The sequence below is a fragment of the Rutidosis leptorrhynchoides genome, chromosome 4, assembly GCF_046630445.1.
Source record: "Rutidosis leptorrhynchoides isolate AG116_Rl617_1_P2 chromosome 4, CSIRO_AGI_Rlap_v1, whole genome shotgun sequence".
NCBI lineage: Eukaryota > Viridiplantae > Streptophyta > Magnoliopsida > Asterales > Asteraceae > Rutidosis > Rutidosis leptorrhynchoides.
The window spans coordinates 239,842,449-239,859,672 of NC_092336.1; the positions used below are offsets into that span (position 1 = coordinate 239,842,449).

Consider the following 17,224-nt stretch of genomic DNA (forward strand, 5'->3'; position numbering starts at 1 on the left):
ATCTTCGAACTTTTAATAGGATATGTACTTTATTTAAAATCCGAGAAGTGGAGGATGAACAGATATATCTCATGTTATTTCCCTGGACTTTAAAGGGAGAAGCCAAAGATTGGTTAGAATCGTTACCTGAAGGGGCGATTGATACATGGGATGTCTTAGTTGAAAATTTTCTTAAACAATTCTTTCCGGCATCTAAAGCCGTGAGACTTCAAGGAGAAATTGTTACGTTCACGCAAAAGCCAAATGAAACTCTATATGAAGCATGGACAAGATTTAGAAAATTGTTAAGAGGATGTCCGCAACATGGTTTAGACACTTATCAAATAGTACAAATATTCTACCAAGGATGCGACATCACTACACGAAAAGACATAGATATAGCAGCTGGTGGTTCCATTATGAAGAAAACTGCAACTGAAGCTTACAAAATTATTGATAACACTGCTTCCCACTCACATGAGTGGCACCAAGAAAAAGATATCGTTAGATCATCTAAAGCAGCTAGAGCCGATTCTAGCCATGACTTTGATTCCATTTCTGCAAAGATAGATGCTATCGAGAGACGAATGGAAAAGATGACTAAAGATATTCACTCAATACGAATTAGTTGTGAGCAGTGTGGAGGACCACATTTGACAAAAGACTGTCTCAGTATTGAACAAATAATGGAACAAAGAGAGAATGTTTCATACATGAACCAAAGGCCTGGAAATAATTATCAGAATAATTATCAACCGCCAAGACCAATCTACAATTAAAACCAGAATGATAACCGAAATGTTCTATACAACAACCAACAAGGTCCTAGCAATCAACAAGTATCTAATAATACTTACAATCAGCAAAGACCTATTTTTCCAAACAAACCACCACAAACTGATGATAAAAAGCCAAATTTAGAAGACATGATGTCAAAGCTAGTTGAATCTCAAACTCAATTTTTCACATCTCAGAAACAAACCAATGAACAAAATGCTCAAGCATTTAGAAATCAACAAGTTTCTATTCAAAATTTGGAACAAGAAGTAAGCAACCTAGCAAGGTTAATAGGTGAAAGAAAACGGGAAGTCTACCTAGCGATACAAATGCTAACCCCCGGAATGAAATGGCTAAAGCCATTACCACAAGAAGTGGTATTACACTTAAACCACCTGAAATACCTGTAATTTCTGATGACGCTATTCCTACTCCAAAAGAACCACAACCTGAGCAAGAAAATGAAACAGAACCGGTAGTTGAAAAGGTTAATGAAGATAACACAGTTAAAGCTAAACATTATGTTAAGCCATACCAACCACCACTTCCTTACCCGAGTAAAATGAGAAAAGAAAGACTTGAAGCCGAGCAATCCAAATTTTTAGATATGTTTAAATAAATAAATGTAAATCTTCCTTTCATTGATGTAATTTCAGGAATGTCAAGATATGCTAAATTTCTGAAAGATCTAATCACAAATAGAAAGAAAATGGAAGAACTCTCGGCTGTTACTATGAATGCTAATTGTTCTGCAATGTTGTTGAATAAGATACCAGAGAAACTCTCAGATCCAGGAAGTTTCACAATTCCATGTTTTCTGGGTAGTCTTAGTTCAATAGAAGCATTGGCAGACTTAGGTGCTAGTATAAATCTAATGCCGTATTAACTATACGCTAAACTAGACCTTGGAGAATTGAAACCAACACGAATAAGCATACAACTAGCCGATCGATAAGTAAAATATCCTATAGGGATAATGGAGAACATGCTAGTTAAAGTTGTTACTTTAGTATTTCCAGTAGATTTTGTTATTCTATACATGGAAGAAGATTCTCGAGTTCCTCTCATATTAGGAAGACCATTCTTAAACACGGCTAAAGCAATAATAGACGTGTTTGGTAAGAAACTGATCCTAAGTATAGAGGATGAGAGTGTTACCTTTTCAGTTGATAGAGCCATGCAACAATCGCAATCTGCAGATGATACATGTTATTATATTCAAACTATAGATTCACATGCAGAATTGTTAGAATAATTTCCAGAATTACAAGGAACAGGAGAATGTTCTTTAGGAGAAGGAACTGAACCAATTGATGAAGCTGAAATGTTAGCCGCACTCATGGCTAATGGATATGAACTAACAACAGAAGAACTTCAAATGCTAAAAGAGGGAGACAGATATCGATATAAATCATCGATAGAAGAACCACCGACATTAGAGTTAAAGCCACTTCCAAACCATTTGGAATATGCTTATTTACATGGTGAATCTGAATTACCTGTAATAATATCGTCTTCTCTTACTGAAAATGAAAAATCTCAACTCATTTCTGTGTTAAAAGCTCATAAACCAGCTATTGCAAGGAAAATTCATGTCATTAAAGGAATAAGTCCTTCGTATTGCACACATAAAATCCTTATGGAAGAAGGTCATAAAATGTATGTGTAACGCCAACGAAGACTAAATCCTAATATGCAAGATGTTGTTAAGAAAGAAATTATTAAACTGCCAGATGCATGTTTAATTTATCCAATCTCTGATAGTCCATGGGTAAGCCCAGTTCAATGCGTACCTAAGAAGGGTGGCATGACTGTCATCACAAATGAAAAAAATGAGCTTATTCCTACTAGGACTGTAACAGGATGGCGTGTTTGTATTGATTATAGAAAATTAAATGACGCCACCAGAAAAGATCACTTTTCCTTACCTTTCATTGATCAAATGTTGGAAAGGTTAGCTGGAATAGTTACTATTGTTTTCTTGACGGTTTTTCCGGATATTTTCAAATTCTAATAGCACCTGAGGACCAAGAGAAAACCACATTCACGTGCCCTTATGGTACTTTTGCTTACAAACGCATGCCATTTGGACTTTGCAACGCCCCTGCAACCTTTCAAAGGTGCATGATGGCGATTTTTCACGACATGATAGAAGAATGCATGGAAGTTTTCATGGATGACTTTTCAGTCTTCGGTGATACTTTTGAAACATGTCTAGTCAATCTTGAACGAATGCTTATTAGATGCGAACAATCAAATCTAGTTCTTAATTGGGAGAAATGCCATTTCATGGTTAAAGAAGGCATCGTTCTTGGTCATAAAATCTCAAAGGAAGGAATTGAAGTGGATAGAGCGAAAGTAGATGTAATTGCTAAACTTCCACATCCCACCAATGTTAGAGGAGTTAGGAGTTTTCTAGGGCATGCCGGTTTTTATCGACGTTTCATAAAAAAAATTTCTAAAATTGCCACTCCTATGAATAAACTTCTAGAAAAGGATTCTCCATTCATCTTTTTAGATGAATGCATCAAATATTTTAATATTCTTAAAGAAAAACTCACTAATGTGCCGATCATGATAACTCCAAATTGGAATCTACCGTTTGAACTTATGTGCGATGCAAGTGATTTTGCAATGAGAGCCGTTTTAGGACAAAAGATTGAAAAATGATTTCAACCTATTTATTACGCTAGTAAGACATTACAAGGAGCACAAACTAATTCCATAACTACTGAAAAAGAACTCCTTGCTATTGTCTTTGCTTTTGACAAATTTCGTTCATATCTCGTTCTAGCTAAAACGGTGGTCTATACTGACCATTCTGCTCTTAGATACCTATTTTCAAAATAAGATACCAAACCACGATTAATCCGTTGGATCTTACTCTTACAAGAGTTCGATATTGAGATCCGAGATAAAAAGGGAGCAGCAAATCTCGCCGCTGATCATCTTTCTCGTCTTGAAAATCCTGAATTAGAAGTTCTAAATGAATCGGCCATACAAGATAACTTTCCTGATGAATATCTATTGAAGATAGATTATAGTGAAATTCCATGGTTTGCAGACTATGCAAACTACTTAGTATGTGGATTCCTTGAAAAAGGGTTGTTGTACCAAAAACGAAAGAAATTCTTTAGTGATATAAAACACTATTTCTGGGAGGATCCACATTTGTTTAAAAGTTGTCCCGATGGAATAATACGTCGATGTGTATTCGGGGTGAAGCTAGTCAAATCTTAAATCATTGTCACACAGGACCAACAGGAGGGCATTATGGGCCTCAACTCACAGCAAGAAAAGTCTATGATGCTGGATTCTATTGGCCTACAATTTTTAAAGACGCAAACCTTCTTTGCAAATCCTGTGATGCTTGTCAAAGGGCTGGAAAAATAAGTCAACGTGATGAAATGCCACAAAATGTCATTCAAGTATGTGAAGTATTTGACATTTGGGGTATTGACTTTATGGGTCCATTTCCAAAATCTCATAATAATCTCTACATTCTCGTTGCCATTGATTATGTATCTAAATGGGCGGAAGCACAAGCTTTCCCAACTAACGATGCACGAGTTGTAGTCAACATCTTAAAACATCTTTTTGTAAGGTTCGGAACACATAAAGCTTTAATAAGTGATCGGGGTACTCATTTTTGTAACAATCAACTTGAGAAAGTTCTCAAAAGATATGGAGTAACTCATAAAATCTCCACTGCGTATCATCCATAAACAAGTGGACAAGTTGAAAATACCAACCGAGCTTTAAAACGTATTCTAGAGAAAACCGTAGGATCAAATCCGAAGGAGTGGTCCATGAAATTGGAGGATGCACTCTGGACTTTTAGAACAGCCTACAAAACTCCAATTGGAACCACACCTTTCAAACTCGTTTACGGAAAAGCATGTCATCTTCCAGTAGAAATTGAACACAAAGCATTTTGGGCTTTGAAGACATGTAATCTTGATTTACATGAAGCCGGGCATTTACGATTAAGTCAATTAAACGAATTAGAAGAATTAAGACATGAAGCATATGAAAATTCGTTAATCTATAAAGAAAGAACGAAGAAATGGCATTATAAAATAATCAGAAGTTCAAAAGAATTTAAAGAAGGAGACAGAGTTCTTCTTTTCAATTCACGATTCAAGCTATTTCCTGGAAAATTGAAATCAAGATGGTCTGGACCATTCATAGTCAAAAGAGTTTTCCCATATGGAACAGTAGAATTAATAAATTCAAATGGAATTGAATTTAAAGTTAATGGTCACAGAGTTAAACATTACATACAAGGTCCGATGGAAGTCGACAACGAAGTTAATCACAATTTCGACACCACAGCTAACTAAGTGTGGGGAGAATCAAGACTTTTAAGGATAATATTTATTTCTGTTAGAGTTAGATATACTGTTTTTGTGTAGTTTCCGAAAATAGAATCCGAATGGTCTTTCCCTAGCAGACCCTAAAGAACTAATCTTCTCCCTCCATTCTGAATTTTTATTTTTTTTAGGTTTTACAAGATGAAGAATTCCTTTGATCTGAACCATGGTCTACTACTACACGCTATGATTACTAAACGTAATAATGATACCCTTCTGAGTGAACTGGTATCATTCGTAAGAGGAAAAATGGACGAAGTAAGGAAAGAACTCAGAAAAGATCATCATAAGACACATTTTGGTAAAGGAAAATCAAAATCCGCAACAAAAAGAAGAGCACGACACCTTGAAAGATGTTATAAATACGGAAAATGGTCACACGAAGGTAAATGTTCGAACAATCAAACATATTCAAATACCGAATTTGTTACTCTATGCAGAGAAGGACCGTTTATATGTTTAGAAGAAAAGATATTGAAGAATCGAGGTTACGCTTACGTAGCTATGGAGAACCAAATCACACGACTCTCCTATGAGTCGGCTAAAGCATGTCTCTGAGAATTCTATCTCATAGGTAAGTATGTACAGTTTTTATTTTTATTTTATTGCTTTTAACCTTTTGATAATAAACGCTAAATCGTTCGCTATAAAGTATTAAATTGGTATTCAATAAAATTAGGTATGCGTAACCGAAATTATTGATATCGTACAAAAATTTATTACATCACTGCGAAATTTACCGTTTATTCTTAAGGTATAAATATCTTTAATCAATCAATCCAAAATATTTCAAAAATTCATCATGAGTAAAACTAGGTAATATAGCCGAAATTACTTTACCGAAAAGAAGGGCGTATATTTTTGATAATATTTGATTGATTAAAGTGAGATAAAAGACCAAAAAGATTTTTAATTTTAATTTTTACCTTGTTTTTAAAATTAATATATAAATATTAAATTATTAATGTAAATTTTTAAAATCAATATATTTAAGTTTTTAAATAATTTTAAAATTAACATTTTTAATATAAGTTTGTATAATTAATGTATAAAAATATTAAGGATATTTATATGAATTTTTAATTTTATGCATTTAAGTTTGGTGTGAATTTAAAAAAAAAATGTACTTTATTTCATTAAGTTAAAAATTTGATATTTAAAATTCGTCGTGAGTTGAAAACTAGGTCGTTGAACCGAAATTGCTTTACCCTAGGGCAGGACGAGAAATTTTATTATCATTATTTTTAATCTTATTGAATTAAAGTATGCCAAAAACATTAAAAAACCAAAAAATCTTTACTTTTAAAACAACGCTTAAAAAGTGACAAAATTTTAAAATTTTGTCGAGAGACGGACTAGGACAACGATCCGAAACGCCCTCATCCTAAAAAGAAACAAAAATTTTAATTTTTAATTAATTATTTGTTTTAAAAGTATAAGTTTTAAAAAAAAAAAAGTCGGACCCCATGCGTTCGCATGGAGTGAAAAACTGGGCAGGAACATAAGTTCCAGCGAGCTCTCTGTGCTCCTCACTTTCAACACACACATACACGAACATAACCCAAAAACACCCCTAAAGTCATCAAATTTTCACCAAATTCAACCAAATCTTTTGCTATAATCCGCTTTAATCATGAATTTGTTAAGAAGTTTTTCAAGAAAGATAAAGATTTCACCCCTAAACTCTTTAAATTTTCAGTTTTAGTGTTCTTGAGCTAATTTTTACCTAATTTAATTTTATTAATTTCTAGTGTAATTAGAGTTAAATTGTTAGTATATTATGCATGTATAACCTAGATTGATGCTATTTAACATGATTTGAAGCCTAAAAACTTCAAAAATTTTAGAAATCTAGGGTTTGTGTTCTTGAGCAATTTGGGGCTTTTTGATATAAACAGGTTATGGCCGATTTTTGTCATGAATTATTGCTAAATTAAGTAGTATAACATGTTTAGGTAGCTAAATGATCCAAACTTTGATCCTAAACATGATTTTTGAGAATTAAAGTAGACTTTTTAGGTCTAAAATTCATGAACTTGATTAAATTGATGTAAATGCCATTTGAAACTTGTTTAATTGCTAGTAATGATTATTTTGACATGTTATTTGAGTAGAATGCTTATGAACTTTGTAAATATTTTCATATATGCTTATTTAAAAGAGTGTAGAATTGATAAAAATGTGAAAATGAACATGAGTTTAATATAGATTAAACATGTTATTGTAATTGTTTTAATTTGTTATTTTGCTAACACTAATGCATATTTGGATGCACAAATTTTGTGTTTAATGTGTTTTGCAGAGATATACCGATACTGATGGTGCATCATCATCATCTAGACAACCTGTTCCGGAACCACAACCAGAAATGCAATATGAGCCGCAATATGAACCAGAACCTGAACAGGAACAACAACAGGAACAACAATATCATAATGATCAACACATACCATACTATGATCCGCAACAAGAATATGTTAATGCCTACGTACAATTTCCGATTCATCCAATAATAGAACACCCAACGATTCATGAAGAGCAGTTGCATCCCAATTTGAGATTTGATCGAAGTTAGAGAGATTACCCGACATACCAAAGTAACAAATTTAAACTGGTAATGAAAAATGTAGAAGTACCGAGGGTAATCGATTGGGAGCCTTTGGAAAGGGTCCAACTAGTAAACTCAGTTAGTCAGCATCTGATCCAAAGGTATGGCAGCTCTTCTTTTCCCGATTGGGAACGTTTATTCACCATTCGTAGGCCTGTATATAAGGAATGGTGTGTTGAGATTATGAGTACTATAGCTTTAAATACGAATGTAGTTAGGTTAGATGATAGGAATTTTCTTAGATTTTTACTTGGCCGTAGGATGTATAGGATGTCCATGCTGGACATGGCCAGGGCTTTATAGATTTACACTCCTGGTGAATTACTACTACCTGATTGTACAAATTTGATTTATCATGGTGAAATGATAGATAGGAATTTTGACGCGGACGCCATCTGGAGGCGTATGTCAAATTATAATGTTTTTACGCTGGGAGGAAGACACTCCTATTTAGATATTAACAAAGCAGAGCTTCGTATTATACATAGATTTTTAGCTAATTCGATTACACAAAGAGGTAAAAACAAGGAGAAGATGACCTTACACGATTTATTTTACCTTAAGTGTATTCGAAACACTAGAAGCTTTGTTAATATCCCCTACTGTGTTGGTTTTTATCCAGTCCAAAATGATGGCAGGAATACAGGACTGGGAATAATAGGAGGAGGTATTTTTGTTACTCTCATTGGAGAGTATTTGGGTGTAGATAGGGATCAAGGGGGTCCACTGATGGTGTGTAGGGAACAGGTTGATACTTTAGGATTGAAGGTCTATCAGGGTGCAAAGGTATTAAAGAGCAGACACAATCAGGCAGTACCATATGATGGTCGTCATCCACAGGTAGAGAGAGGTTCAGATGAGGAAATGGAGGAACCGGATGACATTAGGGATGTCATTAGGGAGGCTATGACTGATGAAAGGACCCGTCCTAATCCATCCGGACAAAGTCTACATCGATTATAAACGATTCACAATAGTTGATTACATCACGAGGTACTTGACCTCTATATGATACATTTTACAAACATTACATTCGTTTTTTAAAAGACAAAATTTCATTTTATAGAAGATTGACGGCATGCATACCATTTCATACTATATACAACTATAATTGACTTAATAATAATCTTGATGAACTCAACGACTCGAATGCAACGTCTTTTGAAATATGCCATGAATGACTCCAAGTAATATCTTTAAAATGAGCAAATGCACAGCGGAAGATTTCTTTCATACCTGAGAATAAACATGCTTTAAAGTGTCAACCAAAAGGTTGGTGAGTTCATTAGTTTAACATAAATAATCATTTCATAATTTTAATAGACCACAAGATTTCATATTTCCATTTCTCATAAACTTATGTCCCATGCATAGAGACAAAAATATCATTCATATGGATTGAACACCTGGTAACCGACATTCACAATATGCATATAAGAATATCCCCATCATTCCGGGATCCTCCTTCGGACATGATATAAATTTTGAAGTACTAAAGCATCCGGTACTTTGGATGGGGCTTGTTGGGCCCGATAGATCTATCTTTAGAGTTCGCGTCAATTAGGGTGTCTATTCCCTAATTCTTAGATTACCAGACTTAATAAAAAGGGGCATATTCGATTTTGATAATTCAACCATAGAATGTAGTTTCATTTACTCGTGTCTATTTCGTAAAACAGTTATAAAAGCAACGCATGTATTCTCAGCCTAAAAATATAAAGGGTAAAAAGGCAAATGAAACTCACGCATATAAATATTGCAAAACAGTTAATAAAGCATTTGCATGTATTCTCAGCCCAAAAATGTAAAGAGTAAAAGGGAGCAAATGAAACTCATCTAATGCATTTTGTTGTAAAAATACATATGACTATATTGAACAACTGAACAATGCAGGGTTGGCCTCGGATTCACGAACCTATATCATTTGTATATTTATTAATATACATGTAATCGTAATCGAATAAATATATATTATTATTAGTGATATAATTTAATAAGTTATAAGTTTCATTATTTATTTGTTTATATATTTTCATATTATATATACAAATGTTATTATAGTTAAGTTATGTGTACAAAATATATTTACGTATATAAAATCTTTATTTTCATACTTATAACTTTAAGTATGTTATTAAAATTTTTAGTTTAGTAATCATAATTATTTTAAAAATATTGATATAGATATTACTGATAATAATAATAATAATAGTAATCTTAATGATAGTAACATAATATTAATTTTCAATAGGAATGATAGTAATGATAACATTTATAATAATGCTTATGTTACTAGTAATAATAATTTTAATAAAATGATTACCAATACTAATAATAATAATATCTACAATATTGATAAATGTGATAATAATAATCATACTAATTATAATAGTTATTATCATAGTAGTAATAAATGATAATTTTTATCCTAATACTTATATTTGTAATAATAATAATAATAATAATAATTATCATACTAATAATAATGATAATGAAAATTATAATAATGATGATCTTAATAATATTAATAATGTTACTAATAATTATATATATGGTACCAATATTAACATAAATGAAAATAATAATAATTTGTATCATTTTCTTAATAATATATATATTCTAAGATTTCTATATTCAAAATCTTCGTATTAAATTTCAAATCTAATGATTAAAGCTTCCATATCATAATTTCGTAATATTAATCATAAAGATGTTAATAATACTTAAAATGATAAAATTAATAATAATAACATTAATAACACTTGTAAATACCTTAATTAATAATAATAATTAATAATATTAATAACTACAACATAACAACAACAACAACAACAACAACAACAATAATAATAATAATAATAATAATAATAATAATAATAATAATAATAATAATAATAATAATAATAATAATAATAATAATAATAATAATAATAATAATAATAATAATAATAATAATAATAATAATAATGGAACTAAAAGTAAGAGTGTATACCCTTTTTAAAACTTCTAAAAAGAAAAGCTCGAGACGGGACTCGAACCCGCAACCTCCCGCTCACTCCCATACATGCTGAGCCATTCCTCTGTTACTCTTTATCTAATTTATACCTCGTATTTATTTGTTTAACTCAGCCATTCAGTGTTCTAACCTATTCTTCTTCTACCTCCAATCGATAGAATACGAAGCCAGATCATAATTTACTTAATCCAAACATATACGGATTCATCATAAGCATTTAAATACTTATGGATAGTTGATTGAATTAATAGGATAGGAAAAGAAAAGAAAAAAAATAAAAAAATAAACAGAACCCACCCCTGCTGTTCGTCGAGGTTTAAAAAAAAAATTGAAATTGATTTTGTAAATGAGAAAGATTTGGACAATGTTTATAACACGAAGAGTATTTCAAATCAATCCTACAAACTACTGGAACCATCAATTTAACTTGAAACATCAAATACAACTCGAATTTAACCAAGAACAAATCTGTTGACTTTTGAATTTAAAACTTTGACTCATGAATTCGTATTCGATACAGCGAATTAGTTTTTGAAATTTTGCAGATAGCTTGAATGAAGAATTCCTAACAAGACCTCATTTAAGGATTTTTTAATTTCGTTCAATTTCGTGATTTGGTTAAAAAGTAGAAGGTACAGAGGTATCGAGCAGTTTTTAATAGTTTTCAGTTTAATTTGGTTGCTATAATACATATAATTGTTAATTGTTGATGTAAAGATGAAGACTTAATTAAGTAACAGCTTATCTTGTAGCCAAAAAAAACTGTCGACAACAATCTTCACGGGTAGAATAGAACACAAGAAAAAATTAAAAAGTTGATTGTGATATTAAATTTGTTCGAGTTGTATATGTAACAGTATAGTTATAGTTATCTGAATTAATAAAGTAAAATCAATATTAATAATTAATAAACCTATTAATCATAAAGATAAAAACACTAATAATAAATAATAATAGAAATTATAGATGTTAAAAACAATGGACTTTATCATTTTCTAATAACCAACATATTAAAAATGATAATTATTTATAATAATAATAATTCTTATTAATAATAACATTTAATAACAGATAATAATAATACTGATTTTAAATGCTAATATTAATATACATTTTAATGAATGTAATAATAATAACATGTCAATTATATTATAACTTGTAATTCTATATATGTATAATTGTATATATATTTATATATATACCCTATATTTAATATATCTGTTTATATATATCTGTAGACATATATGTATTATATTTAGTCTCATTAGTTATTAAGTATAACTATAATAATAATACTTCTTAATATCACAAATGATAATAATAACACTTTATATTAATGTAATGGTAATAATAATTATATTATTGATAATATTAATACCTATAAGTTTTATAATAATAATATTATTAATAATAATGATAATTTTATAATAATCTAAATTTATCACTCTTCATATCTATATATATTACCACTAATACTTCTTATAGTAGTGAGAATAATATTGTTGTTATGTAAATTTTTAATATACTAATATTACATGTTATCGTTTATAATTTATATTATGTAATAACTTATTTTGGATAGTAATTTTTATATATAAATATAAATAGAAATATAATATCATGTATCTTATGCTACATATTTATTTCTAATGGTTAAATTATATTTTATAATTTCAAGTTAGTATACATATACTTACATTTATATATACATATTTATTTACAGACAATTGTTCGTGAATCGTCGGGAATAGTCAATGGTCAAATGAATACAGGAACACAATTCAAGGTTTTTCAGACTCAACATTACAGACTTTGCTTATCGTGTCGAAATCATACTAGAATAAAGTTTAAATTTGATTGGAAATTCCCGGGTCATCACAGTACCTACCCGTTAAAGAAATTTCGTCCCGAAATTTGAGTGAGGTGGTCATGGCTAACAATAAAAATGTTTTCATGAAGAATATGAGTTGATAAATAGAGTCTTATCATTATTGGGAAATGTGGATAAAATAATTCGATTACTCGAAGCGTACGAGTGAAGCTATCACAAAAGACCGTGATGATGAAATGGAGATTCTCCATAATTTTTGACGTAGTCGTGATTAAATTTAGAAGATATGGTGCGTCATAGCTTTTGACGTAGAGGGTTGAATTCCGAAATTCAAGGGATTTAAAGAAAATCTTCGAAATCTAAAAGATTTGATTCTTCAACGAATAAGGATATTAAGATCTCTATAATTAAATACGGTGATCTGCCTCGATTACTCTGTCTGATATTTCCATTATAAATTAAGCTCTTCCGTTCTCTTATTCACACCATTTCTATGCTTTCTTTCTTAGTCTATACATCCAAAAGATTGTGAAAATGCTTAATCCAGTTCTGATCCTTGTCCTTATCCTGACTGTCGTAACAATCATTCTCCTTTTCCAACTTCCGCAGGATGAGTCTGTTTATTTCTACTATGCTCTAGGGATTATTGTATTTATAATCCTCCCGTGTCTTTATATTACTATATGCACTGATATCCACGATTTGTAATTTCGGTGTTGTTGTTGGGCTTTATATTCTCCCTTATATTTCAAAGTCCCTGCTTCTGTCTTCAATAATCATTGTTATCCACAGTTAATACTCTCTCCTATTTGCTGCGATTTATACCCCTCATTTCTATTTCGGAGATTCATTCTTTTGTTTTTCTTTTCCCGACTTTAAACCAAGCGAATAATGGTCCAGAATTCGTAGGTATGGATTTTCGAATGATTATAATTTTCTAAGCAGAAAGGAACGTAATAGCACGATTTGATTTTTAAATTTATCAAAATTACAGAAGGTAGAACTATCAAGAATATATTCTTCTTGATATGTTCGAAGGTTATGTAGAATGAAAGAGTTATGTAGCATGACATATGATGATGGTATGATCCACTGTGAATCATCACGTTTCATTAGAAACTCAGCATGACTTACTGTAATATAATCACGTTGATCAAGTGTCATTATATTATACTAACTCATGCATCAGTTCCCAACATTACTTCAATAACATTCATATTTTAAACTCGAAAGTTTACAGAATATAGAAACTAACAGTTTCTATATGATGTAACACTGATAGCATGAAGAGATTAATTATTTCAGATAAGAATAGTTATGAAAATATCTTCAGAAATATGGAGGATATTTATAATGAAAGATACGATAATATCTTTGAATATCTAAGATCAGAGGATGATGGAGACTATTGTCCGCAAGGGTTTAGAGTAAGGAGCAAGATATTCGCTAAAGACTTTAGCAGACATTGAATCATTTGGATTCTTTGAAGTCAAACTTATTCTTTGTAATTTGTCCATGGCTTTCTTCCTAGTTTCGCATAATCTGCTTTTCGGTACTAAATTTTCTCTTGAATGTTTCCAATATAATGATACACAGGGAGCACGAGGAGGTATATAATTTCGGACTAGAATATTTTTGAAAATATCCTCAGAAATATCGAAGATATTGATGATGATATTTTGGAATTTCCAAGTTCGATGGTTGATGGAGAAAGATTTTCCGCAAGATTTTAACATGACTTCGGAGCAAAATAATCTCTAAAGATTTCATCGGATTCAGAATTACCTGGATTCTTTGAATATAGGGTTTGGTCCTTGTATTTGTCCTTGGTCTCCTTAATGGTTAACTCTTTCCGTTTTCCAGTTCCAACGTTTCTGAGTTTTTCCAACATATTATTCTTTATCATCAAACTTCCGATGATTAAGATCGTTTACGGTTGTCTACGGTTTCTGCTGCTTCATTCAGCTTTTTCAACATTCAGAGTATTGATTTGTGACTGAGTGCTTTTCAGAATTTAGAATGAAAGATCATAATTCTAAGAGATAAGTGTCATACATATAACTGTTGATGTAGATATGCTGTGAGTATTCAAAGTACTGATTGCTGATTCCCGGTAATTGGTATGGCAGTTCTCGTTACTAGATGCGGATGAGTATATGATAGGGTTTCAATGAATAAATATAATGATTTATCAGAGAGATTTAAGCCAAGAAGCATCGAGGTTGTTGGTACGTCTGCTGGTAATATGGTGGAATATAAAAGAATTCTCTGGTATAAAAAGGGTAATCATATATATCAGGATTATAGTAAGACTACTTCGAATGAGAAGTCGAAGTTGACTTGCTGGAGCTGTGACAAAATTGGCTACTTTGAAAAGGGATCGCAAAGTTATTTTTGCTAATAAATGCCAAAGCATCTGACGCGGCTACGTGTTAAACTTTTACTCAGTTGCTGAGAGTTTCTCAGATGCATAACTATATGCATAAATCTTTTCTCCCGTAAATGAAGTGCGGTTGGTTCATCCTCCCGATTGAAGTGTTTTCGAGGATCATGAAAGGTTTGAACGCAAATCATAATTGTCAAGATATAAATGAAGTTTAGGATGAAATCAAGTGGCAAACTTGAAGAATTATTTAGTTTTATATGTTATAATCAGTATTTTAATTTATTTTATTTGTCCAATATTATTCGTCCACAGTCGATAGTCCACCGTAACAGTCCAATAATTCATATATAATTTAATATATAATATTCGAATTAATTAACATGTGTCGTGACCCGTATACGTCTCAGACTCGATCACAACTCAAATTATATATATTATTGTAGAATCAACCTCAACCCTGTATAGAGAACTCGATCATTACTGCATATAGAGTGTCTATGGTTATTCCAAATAATATATATAAATGCGTCGATATGATATGTCAAAACCTTGTATACGTGTCCCGATAATTAAAGTGCGTAAAATAAATACAGAAATTAAATGACGATAAATAAAATTGCTAGAATATAAATTGCGATAATTAAATTACGATAATTAAATTGCGATAAAATAAAATGTAATACGGAATTAACAGTTAGCTAGGAACAATTAGCTAGGATCTTGTTAGCGTAGATTCTTAACAAAATTTCGCATAGTTAATTTGTTTGTTTCTAACAAATTTTATTTCGTCCAATGTTTTCTTCATTATGCCACTTGTTGAATTCTGATAGGTCAAAATCCACATATGAAATTTGAACGAAAATGGTTATTCTGCGGTGAACGGATACGTATATCGGTGGTTGTAAGTAGGATAATAAATGATTGTTGAATAAGATTCGAAGATTGTACAGTGTAACTTATTAATGTGAAATCTAAATATTCCTCGGGTATTACCTACCCGTTAAAATATTTTCATCATTAGCAGTTTGTACAAAAGAACTTTTAATTACAATCCTTATGAAAATATATACATATATATTTTCTTCAGATGTAATCATGGATTTAATGAGTTAACATAATATTAATCTCATCTGATTTTCAGTTGAACTGGAATGAATAATTTCCAAAACTTTAGAGATTACATAATCGCCATGTCGAACGAAGATAAATGATGTAGAACGATACGTAGAACGATGATTATACTCGAGGTACAGATTGTGATGTTGAGGCGTGTGTTGTTGTTGTTGGTGGTGGTACTAGTGCTGTTGGTGCTGAGGCTGGTGATGTTACTGGTGTTGGTGATACTACTGGTGCTTGCAAATTATGTACCGTGTTCTCTAAAGTTAACACTCGAGCTCGGAGTTCTTTGACTTCTTCTACTAACCCTGGTTGGTTATCAGTGTGAGGTAGAGGTCGGATATCTTCTCTAGTTCGTTAATGGTAGCCTCAAGATGAAAAACTCTTGCAAAAAGGGTATAAACGGTGTTACGAACAGGTTCGCCGGTGAGCGGATCGAGTACTCTAAGGTTAGGTGGTAGATTCGATTCATGATATGGAGTACCTTCTTCCCTTCTCCATAGGGTGAGTATATCACGAACCCACCCCCATTTTCTCCAGTAATCACGGTAGTTGATTGGTTGTTGTGCTCCCGTCACGCTGTCTTCGGAGTCAGAGGAACTTGTCGATTCGTAGAGGCCATCTTACGCGATCACAGAAAAGATTTTTGGTATGAAGAGTTTAGTAACAACAATTGATAGTTGGATGTATTCTCAATGCATAATATGCATAGATATATATATAGTACCAGGATCCCTTAAATTACGGAGAAATTTACGAGAGATAACAGGAAAGGTCTACAGTAACATATACGCTAAGATATGAATTGCCAGATACGCTAAGATATGAATTTTGTCTTTACACTATGCATGCAGTCAATACAGTAAAACGTGTCTAGACTAAGAATAATGAGCAGGTAATTTCCTAAGGATGGTAAGCAGATGATTTTCGACAAAAATGATTGCAAAACTTTTGACATGAAGACACGGTCGAAGTCCAGACTCACTAATGCATTCTATCGACTTATCAGTTAGACACACTAATGCAGACATGGTTTGCTAAGACCACCGCTCTGATACCAACTGAAAGGACCCGTCCTAATCCATCCGGACAAAGTCCACATCGATTATAAACGATTCACAATAGTTGATTACATCAC

The 17,224-nt window shown here is 31.7% G+C and overlaps 1 non-coding gene across 1 annotated transcript; it reads right to left on the bottom strand.

The window, feature by feature from the left end:
* Positions 1–203: 203 nt before the first annotated feature.
* LOC139846016 (small nucleolar RNA R71) lies at positions 204–310 on the bottom strand. The gene has a single exon (XR_011758764.1). It is a non-coding gene; the product is annotated as a small nucleolar RNA R71 (small nucleolar RNA).
* Positions 311–17,224: the final 16,914 nt, after the last annotated feature.